The sequence below is a fragment of the Nycticebus coucang genome, chromosome 14 (assembly GCF_027406575.1).
Source record: "Nycticebus coucang isolate mNycCou1 chromosome 14, mNycCou1.pri, whole genome shotgun sequence".
Classification (NCBI taxonomy): domain Eukaryota; kingdom Metazoa; phylum Chordata; class Mammalia; order Primates; family Lorisidae; genus Nycticebus; species Nycticebus coucang.
In genome coordinates, this window is record NC_069793.1 from 78,248,634 (window position 1) to 78,263,683 (window position 15,050).

A 15,050-nucleotide genomic window follows, 5' to 3' on the forward strand; every position below is an offset into this window, starting at 1 on the left:
GGGACTATAGGCACCCGCCACAACACCTGACTATTTTTTGTTGTTGTTACAGTTTGGCTGGGACTGGATTTGAACCTGTCACCCTTGGTATATGGGGCCGGCACCCTACTCACTGAGCCACAGGCACCGCCCAAGTTAACTATATTTAAATAAACATTTATTGTTTTTGCTTTTTAAAATAAATTATTCAATTATTTAACTCAAGTAAATTATATCAATAAATATTTATTAAATCAAGATACCACGTAGGAGGCCACAAGAGAATATATTAAATGCATTGGAATTTGAAAATGAAAAAATCTGATCTGAATTCCACCTCCTCTCCTTAAACTCCCTTCTCCAGCAAAGATTATCCAGCTCTGTTAAAAGATGACCTTGAACACTTTATGTAACTTTCTGAGCCTCCTTTTCCTCATTAAAAGAGATTGCACCACCCACTGTGCTTACAGGAAATTTGTGAGGATTCAATTAAATAAGAACTATGCAAAAATAAGAACAGTTATTTGGCAGAAGAGATGGATTCATGTTGCATTAATACCCCATAATGATGGCTTATTATATATAGTGAGGAACATTACTAATGAGTGGACAGAGGTTGTTTGTAGCATTCTCTCTGTAAGAAATTCTAAGTGGAAAGCTGATTGTAGTCAGAGGGATGTTGGAGATCAGTATGGGATCAGAGGTGGATTTTAATTAACTATCAACATCGTCTGATATGTTGATCTTAATATATTCCTATTTCTTGTTTATCTTTTGTTGATATCAAGAACTCATTTTAAAAATCAAATTTGTAAGATATTTATGTAATAATATGAAGAAATTATAATATAATTCTAAGTAAATAAAAGAAGGCAGAACTCTTGTCATTTTCTTTACATATTTACAAAGCTACAAAGTGTATGCACTAAAATGTCAATTCTTCCTTTAGAATGGTGAAATTATAAGTAAGTTATCTTTTTGTCTTTGTATTTTTCTATTGCTGCCAAATTTTACATAATAAACACATTTTAAGGTTAAAAAACTTATTTAAAATAAGGAATCCTAGAACTTTCACTTCAACTTATTGTAAAATATTCTTTCACATTTTTGTTTAACATTTGGGAAGCACGGATCCTTTGAGATCAGCTATTATGGTCAAGTTCCTAGGGGATATGTGTGTGGTAAATAGAAATTGGCACATGTGAGAAGTTTAGAGAGAGGTGGGATGACCAGGAGTGTGAGTCAGTACAGGAAACATTGCCTCACCATCTGTACAACTCTACCACTTTAAAAAAGAGAACTGGAAATTGACAGAAAGTCTCAAGGGTAGACAGCAGGATCAAATCTCTTATTTTTCTGGGTCAGAGATAAGACCCAGGAGTTTCTAAGAAAACAGTAAGATGATACAGACAGGTAGCAGGCCTATCTTACCATGCTCAAGGCAATTGAGCTCAGAACCCCAGAAAGCTACCTGTGTACTGAGAGTGTGAGTCATTCAAAATCAGAAGACCGTTAGAAACTTTAGTACCGTAATCAACAACCAGAGGAATGCCTTTTACCATGTATGACAGTCACTATGCAACTTCGTGCTGGGATGGGGAGGCAGCTCATTTTTTAGAGAGGCAACTCAGTTTTGTTTGTTTTTGTTTGTTCAAGTGGGATGGGTCTTTTGGTTATATAAAGCAGTCCTTTCTTATTTTGAACCAATTCTTACAAAGAATTCCATTGTCTCTTCTGGATGATAACCATTCACATTCTTAATGCCCCTTAATTACATCAAGGACTTGAACCTGACTCTTTTAATTTTAAAACACTACCCTTGTCACTTTAGAACATCATTAGTACTTTCTGGTTCATTGGCATTATTCTACCAGATTAATGTTTCATGTGCCCTCTAGTTCTTTAATAGCTCTTATGATTTGAAAATGGTATGCTCATTTACTCCTGTTTCCCAACTGATTTGTTAGTCTAATGCAATTAATATGCCTTATATGTTTGTTTGCTTTTAGGGATACAAAGTATGCCATCGCGTTATTAGAATCAATTTATGACTAATCAGCTGGATGTTTTATGTGATTTATCCCTTCAAACTGACCACAAAAGAGCAATTCCAAAATAGTGATTATAGTTCCCAACAGAAATTGGATTCAGGTCTCAGGCATCTCTGTGTCATAGACACGTAAATGCTAAAATTATCACGAATGCAAAAGATGTAGCTAGAAATATCTTAGTACTGAGTTCATCAGCATAGGAAGTATAACCACATCCTTGGCATAAATACAACTCAAAGACACTATAGCACTTTTTATTTCTTGAAGCAAAGTCTATTTACTACTGAAGCTGTTCTGATGAATAACAAAACCTCTTCTATAGAATAGACCAACAATACAATGCATCATGTTATAAAAGCATGAAAGTCAAAAACCTTTATTTCTAGAAACATAAACTTATAAAGCCTGAGGAAAAATCAATCTAATCAAGGTAACTTTATTGAAAAGATAGATAATTCTCAGTAAACAGTCATTTTATTATTTTCTTTTATTTCAACATCACCTTTTGCTAAAAGGTAGAGACCTTTTATTTATAGTAAGCATTCAGAGTCCTGGTGTTATATGTCAATGGGTACATTTGAATGGAGAATAGAAGAAAGTTTGCCCCTTGATACCAGATAACTACTATGTATGTATGGTTCAGTTTTAAAGAAGCATAATTAGCTTTACAATAGTGTGCAAAAGTAGTATGACAAAATGGAAAAATAAGCTTTTAATATGAATGGATTTGGATTGAATTTGTGCTTTAGTCTAGCTTTACTGATTTTGCGAACTTTTGAGTCTCAAGTTTATCTGTAAAATAATGTCAAAACCTTCTCATGTAATTGTCATGATCAAATGAAGTACTGTATAAAAGCATGTATGAGAGCCTGGAAGATATGCGTGTCAGGCATGTTAATTTTCTTATTTCAAACTCTATAACTATAACTAACCCTAGACAAGCTTTCCCTTCACCATTCTCTTGCAGGCATACAGTTAACAAAACTAGAGATACAGGAAGGTAGTCCTTTAAAGCGAAACTCAAATGGAAGTATCTGTCTTTTCAAACACAACTGTTATATCAGCATGTTTTGTTTTTACATATCATTTGGGCTTGGCTCCTGTAGCTCAGCAGCTAGTGTGCCAGCCACATACACCAGAGCTGGTGGGTTCAAACCCAGCCCGGGCCTGCCAAACAACAATGAAAACTCCAACCAAAAAATAGCCAGGTATCGTGGCAGGCACCTGCAGTCCCAGCTACTTGGGAGGCTGAGGCAAGAGAATCTCTTAAGCCCGAGAGCTTGAGGTTCCTGTGAGCTGTGACGCCACAGCACTCTACCCAGGGTGACATAGTGAGACTCTGTCTCAAAAACAAACAAACAAACAAAAAAAAAAAACAACAAAAAGGAATAAATAAATAAATAAAATGAAGATCATTTGGGCATACTTCAGTCAATTGCAACTTTCTTTCTAGATCTTATAGCACTGTTTAAAGAATATTCTTTTTTTTTTTTTTGCAGTTTTGGCTGGGGCGGGCTCGAACCTGTCACCCTGGTATATGGGGCCAGCGCTCTACTCATTGAGCCACAGGCACTGCCCCATTTAAAGAATATTCTTATATGTGTAAGCACTAAACTTAATCTAAGTATATTTGATAAATAAAACTACGAAAGTATAAATATTGCCTATAAGATAATATCTTAAGGTGGGAAACAAAAGCATAACCAGTCTCTAATTTTTTCATGCTTTTAATAATAATAAGAGTTAAGTTTTTTTTAAAAATTCAAAGTATTAAGGGAATACAAATGTTTTTGTATATTTGTACATAGATACCTTTTACAATGCTTAAGTCAAGGCTTTTAGAATACCCATCACCAGAATGGTATTCACTGTACTTGAAAGATAAGTTTGTACTCCTTACTCCTTAATATCCCCCCTCTTCTTGATTTCCAATGACCTTTACGTCTCTTTGTGCCTATGCATACCCATGATTTAGCTTTCAATTATTAGAGAGTACATGTGGTGTTTGTTTTTCCATTCCTGAGATAATTCATAAAGGATAGTGATCTCTAGGTTCATCCAAATTGCTGCAAAAGACATTATTTCATTCATTATTATGGCTGAGTAGCCATAATGGTGTGTGTGTGTATATATATATATGGTATATTTATATATACAAACATATCATGTTTTGTTAATTCACTCATAAATTGGTGGCCCTTAAGTTGATTCCACATCTTTGCAATTGTGAATTGTGCTGCAAATAAACATTCGTGTGCAAGCATCTTTTTAAAATAAAAATATCTTCTTTTCATTTAGGTAGATACTCAGCAGTAGGATTGCTGGGTTAAATAATATGTCTACATTTATTTCTTTGAGTAATCTTCATACTATTTCTCCATTCTCAGATTTTTTTAGACTTCTAAAATTTTTATTTGCCACAATCTGATAGTTTTTTGAGTCACTTTTGTAAGAGCCTATATATGTATATTCAATATATATATATTCAAATCAAACATATATATGTGCCTATTCTTATGTAACTTGACCATCTGGAATACAATTGTAGTACTGTTTTTAATGTTCTTTTACATATATATATATTGATATACATGAATATATATGTATTCATGTATATATACATGAATAAGTTTGATTTGAATATATATGTATATATATGTGTTTGAATATATGTATATATAAATCAAACTTCTAAATATAAAACTACAATGTCTAAAATGAAAGAATATACTTAATAGGATGAATGGCAGATTAAACACTGCAGAAAAGACTAATAAATATGAATGTATAGCAATAGAAACTATTCAAAGGAAACAGTGGAAAAAGAATATTTTAAAAATGTCAAAACTATCACTGAGATATGGAACAACTTCAAGTAATAATATATGTGCAACAGGGTGGTGCCTGTGGCTCAATGAGTAGGGTGCTGGCCCCATATACTGAGGGTGGCGGTTCAAACCCTACCCCTGCTGAACAGCAACAAAAAAAATAGCTGGGCGTTGTGGTGGGTGCAAGTAGTCCCAGCTACTGGGGAGACTGAGGCAAGAGAATCACCTAAGCCCAGGAACTGGAGGTTGCTGTGAGCTGTGTGATGTCACTGCACTCTATGGAGGGCAATACAGCAATAGTCTGTCTCTCCAAAAAAAAAAAAAATCTATATATATATATGTAGATAGATGTGCAAGGAGTTCCTGAAGAAGAGGAGAGAAGGAAAGAAAGAAAAACGATTTGAAAGAATCATGGCCAATAATTTTCAAAATTTTATTGAAAAATATGAATGCTTTGTTCTAAGAATCTCAATACCACATTAGCACAGGAAACATAAATAGAAAATACAAGACATATCATAATCAAATAACTTAAAACCAGTAAAAAAATCTTTAATTATGCCAAGAAAAAGAAAGACACATTATATAGAGTGAACCAAAAATATAAGTGTGGCAATAGAATTTTCATTAGAGGGCAGCGCCTATGGCTTAAGGAGTAGGGTGCTGGTCCCATATGCCAGAGGTGGCAGGTTCAAACCTAGCCCCAGCCAAAAACCAAAAAAAAAAAAAAAAAAAAGAATTTTCATTAGAAACTGGATAGGTAGGCGGCGCCTGTGGCTCAGTGGATAGGGCACTAGCCCCATATACTGAGGGTGATAGGTTCAAACACGCCCCCGCCGAACTGCAACAAAAAAATAGCTGGGTGTTGTGGCGGGCATCTGTAGTCCCAGCTACTCGGGAGGCTAAGGCAGGAGAATCGCCTAAGCTCAGGAGTTGGAGGTTGCTGTGAGCAGTGTGACACCACGGCACTCTACCAAGGGTGATAAAGTAAGACTCTGTCTCTACAAAAGATTTTTTTTAAAAAAAGAAAGAAACTGGATAGGTAAGAAAATAGTAGAGCAACATCATCAGAGCACAATTAAGAAAGAGTCGACTTAAATTTCTATACCCCAGGAAATATCTTTCAAAAATAAAGGCAAAGTAAAGACTTTTTCAAACATATGAAAGCTGAAAGAATTCATTAGCAATAGATGTGCACTGTAAGAAGCAGTGAAGGAAGTACTGCAGGAAGTACTCTAGGAAGGAAGTACTCATAGCAAAATTAAAGAAGTACTCCAGGAAGAAGGAAGATGACCCCTCATTGAAGTCTGCCTCTATGCCAAGAAGTGCACTGGGAATGGTAACTATGTGGATAAATACATAAGTTTTTTTCTTATTACTTAAACCTTTCAAAAAAAATAATTACCTAAGCCAAAATATAACAATGTATCATGGAGATTATTTTATATACTATTTATTTACATACAAACATAAATACATACATGACCATATAGAAAATGTATGACAATACCACAAAAGCTAGAAGGTAGAAAACTATACTTGGTAAGGCTCTAATGTTGTACATAAGTTTTGTAATATTACTCAATAGTAGTGTTGGACTGGGGTAAGTTAAAGATGTACACTATAGACTCTAAAGTGACCAGTAATAGAACAACAAAATGATTACAGTTAATAAGTCAACAGAGGAGAGAGAATGGTGATAATCATTGCCCAATAAACACCCTAAAAATATTCAAAAAGAGAAAAAAGAGAGCAAAGAACATGATGAGACTTAAACCTAAGCATATCAACAATCACATCAACTATAAAAATTCTAAGCACCTCAATTAAAAGGGAGAGATCGTTTGAGTGGTTAAAAAAAGGAAGATCCAGCTACATATTATTTATAAGAAATATACTGTAAATTTAAATAACTAGGCTAAAATTAAGAGGATGGAAAAAATATATATCATATTAATACTAGTTAACAGAGAGCTGAAATGGCTGTATTAATATAAGAAAAAGTAGATATCAGAGCAAGCAATGTTACCAGCAACGAAGAAGGTGATTTCATAATGATGAAAGCACAAATTCATTGAGGATACAACAACTCCAATCTTTATGCATGTAATGACAAAGCTTCAAAATACATGACACAAAAACTTAAATATCACTACCAACTTCACTAACATTTATAGAATACTTTACCTGTAAACAGAACTACACATTCTTTTCAAGTGCATCTGAAACAGTAGCCAAGAAAGATTATATTCTGGATCATAAGGCAAATCTTAAGGATCCAAGTCACATAAAGAACGACCTTGGATCACACAAGCAGTTAGTGGTAGAACTGAGCATTCATGGAGGCCTACCTGCTACCAGAAGCTCTGCTTCCCTCCCTGCTGCCTCCTGTGTATTTGTATTTTTCTATGGACTGTATGGCTCTGGGCTTTTTTCCTTCCTCAACTATAACAGCTGTTGGGTAGGGAAGATTTTAGATATGATCCAATTTATAAAGAAAGTAATTTGTAAAATTACTTCACTAATAATGCATTATACTTGGTGATATATTTGTCTGCTCAGCCCCACTACCCACTCCTAGCCCAACTTTTGACACTAAAATCCCCACTGGAATTGCTGTGCTTTTACACAAACCCACACCCTGGTTTCTATGAGACAGTACCTAATCCAGGCAAAGGGAACAGAGAACCTTCCTCCCTCCCTCCCTTCCTCCCTCCCTCCTTTCCTCTCTTTCTCTCCTACTCCCTACTCCCTTTTCTCTCATCCTCCTTTCTTTCATTTTGGGATTAGAGTGATCAGCCAGCAACATTTCTCTCATGGCAGAAAGTTCAAGAGGTACAAGTCTTTGATAGACAAATTTCCTAATTTATGAAGAAACCCATCCATAGTCAGAGAAATCAAATCCCCAACTGAAAAGAAGCAGAATTGAGAGGCTAACAACACTCCTATGATGGGCTGGTGTTGCCGACACACAGTTCTGAGCCTGCCCTTCCGTCCATACTGTGAGACATTTTGCTCCCATTCTGCTTAAGCTTGAACTTTTTCTTTTTTAAATCACTTGTGAACAAAAGGACATAAAAGAATGTATTACGACTGTCTAGTTGGGAACTGCTGCCTTCAAGAGAAGTTTCCTTCTGCAGTTGGAAAGGCTCAGATTAGACAAAAAGAACACAGAACAACACTGTTAATAGAGAGCTTAATAATGACTCTCTGTAAGCACAATGGTCTGTTTTAAGATGAGGAATCAGCCCCCAAACAAATGGTAAGAGGAAATGACATTATTTCAGTTTAAAAAAATACATCAGTTCAAGAAGACACAAAAGCTACTATAAATTTGAATTAATGTGTTCATTTATCAGATAATTTTGACTTGGTTTATCACAGGTGAAAGTAGGTATGATTCTAGAGAAAAAGCTTTTCGTTTTCCTTCTCAAGCCTTGTGCTTGTTTTAAATAGAAATTTAAAAGGCCCTACGTGGAAGTTTTGAAATTACATAAAGTTGAATCTGGTTTAGGTCTCAAGGTAAATTGTAAGACTCTTGTCAGTCAGAGGCAAAGGAGCTTCAAGGAAATAGCAATAGTTTATTGGTTGCATCCTGGCCATACTGATACCACAAAAAAAACTCTAAGAAAACAAAACCTAAAACTGCACTTCTGGAGTATTACCTATGAGGCTCCCATATTTCCTTCTGCTTTTCATTTTGATGTTTTTGGATTTAGAATTCTAACTTTGGACTCTTCACCTGGCAATCACAGGTAGGGACAGCTACCACCTGGTAACTGTTTTGGCCCAAGACTGTCCTGGACAAAGTTATCAGCATATTACCAGTAGACATCAGACTTTTATGATCCAAGAAGGAGAATTCACCATTCAAAAGAGAAACATTTCAAGTCAAATCTGTGTATACTTACCAAATGCCAACCATGTCCAGGCATGATGCTTGGTATGGGGATACAATAATAAATTAAGCTACTGTCATGGCCCTCACAGGGAAAGTAGGGATGTTCACAGCTCATCAGAGAAATCATAGGCTGGTTCATAGTCACCACTGCTCAGCCCTGTATGGTCCACCCCACTCTCCAGCAATATAATCAATAGATTGGCTGTATTTGTTGGGTTATATGTCTGTTGTAGAACTTAGTAAATAAGATTCTGAATAATGATTGTTCTTCAAGGGAAGATTAGGGAAGTAGTGACAGAAAGAAGCACATCACTATTCTTCAGTGCCAAGTATACTACTATAAGCTTTGCTTATACTATACAGCTATACAGAGAGAATGTATAAAAATACCTAGCTCAGAGTTTGGCACAGACATGCACTATCATTATTGTTAAATATAATAATTCATCAAGAAAGGTACTTATTATTTCCATTTAACAGGGGAAGAAGTGAAGGTTCAAAGAGACAAAGTGACTTACGTAAGTCTCATAGATAAAGCATGCAAGAGTAGAGCACCAACTCAGGGGTGTCCAGCTCTAAAGCTTTTGCTTTTTTCACGCCAAAGCAGTTGGATTAGAAAATAGTGCAAAAGCTAATTTGCATGATCTCTCATTTGAGAGTTTCATTTTAGCAAAGGTGCACTGATTAAATAAGGAAGAAATACTCCATTCTGTTCAATTACCATTTGTTGAGTCTCTATTTGCATAAGACAATAAATATCCTTGGAATGCTAACTATTCAAAGGGAGAAAGTCAGAAATTACCTCTTTAACCTTTACCCATGTCTGACTGAGCATCTACTCCAAAAAGGCCTGGTCTGCCTGCAGGTATTATCAAAATCATGCATTCAGCCAGGGCAAGTCTGAGCACTGCCATTCACTGTACCATCAGTTGAATCCATCATTAAGGATGGTGTGGCACAGTGGGGAAACACCAGCTGTGATTCTGGGGAATGGATTCTGGATCTGCCTCTGCCTCTTACTCTATGGGGCCTGGCATTTCTTCTTCAACCTTTCTGATGCTCAGTTTCTTTATCTATAAAACGAAATGTTGGGAGTGGTTTATCTCTAAGGTAATTTGCAGCTGTAAAATGCCATAGCTCCCTTTTACATTAAAAAATAGTCTTAAATGAGTCAACTGATAAGATTTATTGTAGAGATTTCAAAGACAAATCTCATTTTTTTTATAAACAGTAAGTTTCTTAAGAGCAAGAAACTAATCCTTTTGGAGCACGTAGCAAAATATCTATCATTTAATTGGTGTTCAGTTGATAAGTTTCCTGAATAATGAAAGAACACTTCATGTACAGAAAGAAAACAGGTAAGATTTTAAATGCACAATTCAACAGAAATGTGTGTATAATGTCTCAGATGTTTTGATCCATCTATTTCTTAATCTAGTGCAAGAATAACAGAATTCTGGCTAGCTGGTCAGGTTCCACTGAACCTTAAAAAAAAAATCTGTATTTCTTTTTCTATAATTAACTCAGTGGAAATGTTTTTAGTAAAAAGTCAGGCTTATTTTTCTGATACATATTAAATTCCTAGAACATTTGTGAAGGATAACATCAAGCCATTTGTATGGGATTCTGAGAAACATAAAACACAAAATAAATTAGGTCTCTGCTCCCTATCACAAACTCCGTACTCCGAGTCACTTGCCAAAGTGTCAGAACCACACTGAATAAACAAGGGTCTATGATGGAAGAGACCATCTATTCATTATTTTTTTATGCCTAGCACCTAATGCAGTGAAGCATTTGTTGTGTCAGTGAATCTACGAAAGGATATGTAATTATAAATCAGAGTTTATACTGCTTCCAGAATAAATGTTTTATGATATATACATAAAGGGGTTGATAGCTGAGTTCTATGTAACAACACTGCTAACATAGGTGAAGGTTCACGCCAAACCTAATGAATTCAACCAGAAAAATCTAAACTGTAAAGCAATAGCGTAAGGCCCAGTTAAGAACTCTGAGAATGCAGTTACCGAAATTGGCTACAGATTAGATTATATACTGGAAGATTACTTGGTCAAAGAGGAATCATCCAACGGGAATAATGGTCTCAGTAAAATGAGGATTACATGATAAATATCACAGCAAATACTTAAATCTTGGTTGCAAATGGCAGCAAAAGTTAGAGATAAGGGGAACTCTAAAGATAGAAGATTTCTGAGGAATATGGTACATGGAGATGGAACTGCAGGATGGGGCGGTCCTCAATCTGAGCCACTCAGAGAATATGTTCTGTATTGGACTAACCATTGATGAAAAGTAGAAAGTTTGAGAAATGGAGGGATGGAGGGCAGGTTACAGTGTCAAAATCAGTAATTTTGAAATCATTAAGTTAAAGTCATTTGTTCCCTTATTTGGTCAACTTTATACAGACACTGTGCACAGAACTGGGCATTGTAAAAAATAAAACAGGATTCTTGCCTTCAAACGGTTTATAGTAAAATGGCCCCTCCACTTCTTATGACTGAACAATAAGCACATGGTGTAACTGTTTCTAAGCTTCAAATTTTTCACTTATAAAGTGAAGAAAACATTACCTGACCTCAGCAGGATTTAGAGATAAAATGTTAATATTACTGTGAAGGTAATATTTAATGTTACATGGAAATAATAGGATCTTTCACTAACACTGTGATAATAGTAGTAATAAAAAATTAAGTAAGAATTTAAAATTATAATGTAAATATTGAAACAAGTTTTAAAAATAGGTATTAAGAAAGGTTTCTTAACAAGATGGGAACGTTGACATGGGTTGTAACTAATAACCAGTGACCCAGGCCAGAGGATGTACCCTCACAACAACCCCAAACCCTCTCTTCTACTTTTGACCTATTTACAAAAAGATAACTTTTTTTAGCATAAGTCTATAGTTGCCATTAGAAGCAGCCACATGCTTGTGCTTTTTTGTAATTTTTCTCTATATATATCTCAGATGGTGTAGTATGACATAGCTTCTATTAATTCATTTTTTATGTTTTTTTGAGACAGAGTTTCACTTTAGTCGCCCTGGGGAGAGTGCCATGGCATCATAGCTCACAACAACCTCAAACTCTCAGGCTCCAGCAATCCTCTTGCCTCAGCCTCTGGAGTAGCTGGGACTACAAGCACCCACAACACCTGGCTATTTTTAGAGGCAGGGTATCACTCTTGCTCAGGCTGGTCTTGAACTCCGGAGCTCAGGCATTCCACCCGTGTCAGCCTTCCAGAGTGTTAGGATTACAGGCGTGAGCCACGATGCCTGACCTAAGCTTCTATTTATTTATTGCCTATTTCATTTATTAATAACCTCTTGTGACATGGAGTTGGGACTAAAAGCCAAAGAAATATAAATTATATTAAAATAAGAAATAACATATAGCAACATTTGGATAACTTTTTGATTAAAAACATTATTTGGACAGTATTTTTTCATTGAATTTTTCACATGAAAATGATGGCACTCCCCTTCCCCAAAGACAATTTCTAAGCATTTATTACTAGTCATATTTCAAAAATTCTAAAGATTTGAGTATCGCTATCAAATCAAACAATATGAAAGTCAATAATCAAGGCATAAAAATTCAAGAAACAAGGTAGCTTATGACCATGTTACAGTTATATACTGTGAAGACAGGGCTTTGGAAACCTAGAAATGCCTGAGGCAAAAAGAAAAAGATGAAATGAGAAAATACCAAAGATGAAGAGAGAAACTGGAGTAAATTAAGGCCAACCTTCTCCTAGTGAAACCTTTCTGGACTCTCAGAGAAATAAGACTCTGACAGTGGGCAGGACATTTAGCCAAAGGCAGCCTGAGAGTGCCCAACTTTCGGTAGAGAAACAGGTGCTCCACGGCAGCTGGCAGCTGGAGAGCCTGGATGGATGAGAGTCCTCCCACGCCCACCCCCGTGTCAGTCAGGACCAGGACATTGGCATTGCCTGGGCCAGGAGCACAACGGGGTCAGGAGTCAGAACAGAAACTTGCCAGTCTCTTGAAATTTCTGTTGATTAAACTTAAGTTTCATTATGTGTCCATTGTGTCTGCCAAGTTAGGGAGAATCTCTTCATGTTCTATGAAAGACAGAAGGGTAAATGTACTTAAACATTTTTTTCCTATTGTAGCACAGACAGACCTGGTTGGAGTCTTGGTTTTGCCACTTACCAGCCAGGGGACTAGAATAAATGATTTTGCTTCTTTGTCCCTTGGGTTTTGCTTCCCTCTGAAGATAACCCACCTACAGGTAATAGATTTATATAATTGTGTCTATAAAATATCTGCATGGTAGGTTTATTAAAACTATTATTTACTTTCTCTTTTCAACTATATTCTCAAGGTGCTTGGTTAGAACTCAAAATTAAAAGTTGATGTTTATTGAATGCCACCTACTGTTCTAAGTGTTTTGCTTATAGCTCTGTGGTACAGCTAAACAGGGAAGACACTGTTTTTATTTACACTTTTCAAATGGGGAAACTGAGGCATGGAAAAATTAACAAGCAACTTGCTTTAAGTTTTCACAGATAGGAAATCTCAGAGCCAAGACTTAAACTTACAAATTGAGGCAATCCAGCTCCAAAGCTATTCTTAAGTACTGCCCTATCATGCTTCCCTAACTCATAGGAGGTATTATTATCATGAATTCCTGTGAAAACTGTGAACATCAAACGTGGTAATATGGTGATGCCCATGGGAGCTGTGTTCCTCGATTCTAATTAATTAGGCTTTAGAAGAAAAACAATCCGATTTCAAATCCTGGCTCCTCTACTTCTAGCTGTGTGGCTATGAATAAGTTATACTTATTCAGGAAGTGTGCTGTGAAGATTACATGAAATGCTCTCTGTAACATGCCAGGTATGTAGCAGGCATTCTAGAATGCACTTTCTATTGTTATTATGCTTTAGATTTTTGTTTTTTGTTTTTTATTTAGATAGGGTCTCATTCTGGCCACTGGGCTGGAGTGCAGTGACACAATCATAGCTTACTGCAACCTTCAACTCTTGCTCAAAGTCAATCTTCCTACCTCAACTTCACAACCAGCTAGGACTATAAGTGCAGAAAATTACTCCCAGCTAACTTTATTTTACACATGGGGTCTGGCTATGTTGCTCAAGCTTCACTCGAACTCCTGACCTCAAGTGATCTTCTTGCCTTGGCCTCCCACAGTTCTGGGATTATAAGTGTGAGTCACTGCACCCAGAATGTTTTAGGTTTTTTTTTTGTTTTTTTTTGAGACAGAGTCTCACTTTGTTGCCCTCAGTAGAGTGCTGTGGTGTCACAGGTCACAGCAACCTCCAACTCTTGGGTTTAGGTGATTCTTTTGCTTGAGCCTCCCAAGTAGCTGGGGTGCTCACCACAACAACTGGCTACTTTTTGTTGCAGTTGTTACTGCTATTTTAGCTGGCCAGGGCCAGGTTCGAATCCGCCACCCTCGGTATATGGGGCTGGCGCCCTACCCACTTAAGCCACAAGCACCACCCAGGATTTTTTTTTAATTTGCTGCTTTTAATTTTTTTTAATTCTCTCAATGTTTGGCTGAAAAGCCACTGTGGCTCTAATAGTCTACCATTAAATTTGCTACTTTTAATAGGAGAGAGTGAATTAGAATTAAAGTCAAAAGAAACAATCCATAAAAATCAGTGGAAATCGAATCTTGGCAAGTATGAAGTTGGTATTTGTCAAAGCACCAACATAAAATTGCCTAGCTAACAAGGATAAAAATAACAAATTCTCTAAGTTATAATGTTCCCATTCCTCAAAAAGGAAACAATAAAACAGTGCTGTCATTTGACAGGAAAATGGCATGAAATAATTCTTTTCTCCTTATAGTTTTGAATAGTGAAACTTAGACTATTTAAAAAAAATGGATGATACGTAATATAAAGCAAAAGTAGACATAGATAAGTGTAACAGCAATTGAAGAATTAAAAAGAGAAATAAAAAAATACAAGGCTTATGATCTGATTAGATAGAAATATTACAAAAGAAATATTATAGCTTGTGAAATATCCATGTGTTCCTCCTGTTTTCTGAGCCCAGTGCAGTTAGGCAGAACTTTGTGTGTATGTTGGTCAATGGTCTATGAACAATATGCCCCTGTGCAACCCTTTCTCTTCTGCTGTGGCTGTCAACAAACTCATTCCCAGTGGTGCAGCTCTATTATCCTGGATAATGAGTGACGAAGTAGAGCCTTGCCTCCACCCCAATTGAAGTGTAGTGTGGGTAAGAAATAAACTTTTGTGTGTTAAGCCAATTTAAGGATT

The 15,050-nt window shown here is 36.1% G+C and overlaps 1 protein-coding gene across 22 annotated transcripts in view; it reads right to left on the minus strand.

Moving 5' to 3' along the window:
- DLG2 (discs large MAGUK scaffold protein 2) overlaps positions 1-15,050 on the minus strand; it is a 2,435,891-nt gene that overhangs the window by 146,293 nt on the left and 2,274,548 nt on the right. The gene's annotated exons all lie outside the window — the stretch shown is intronic.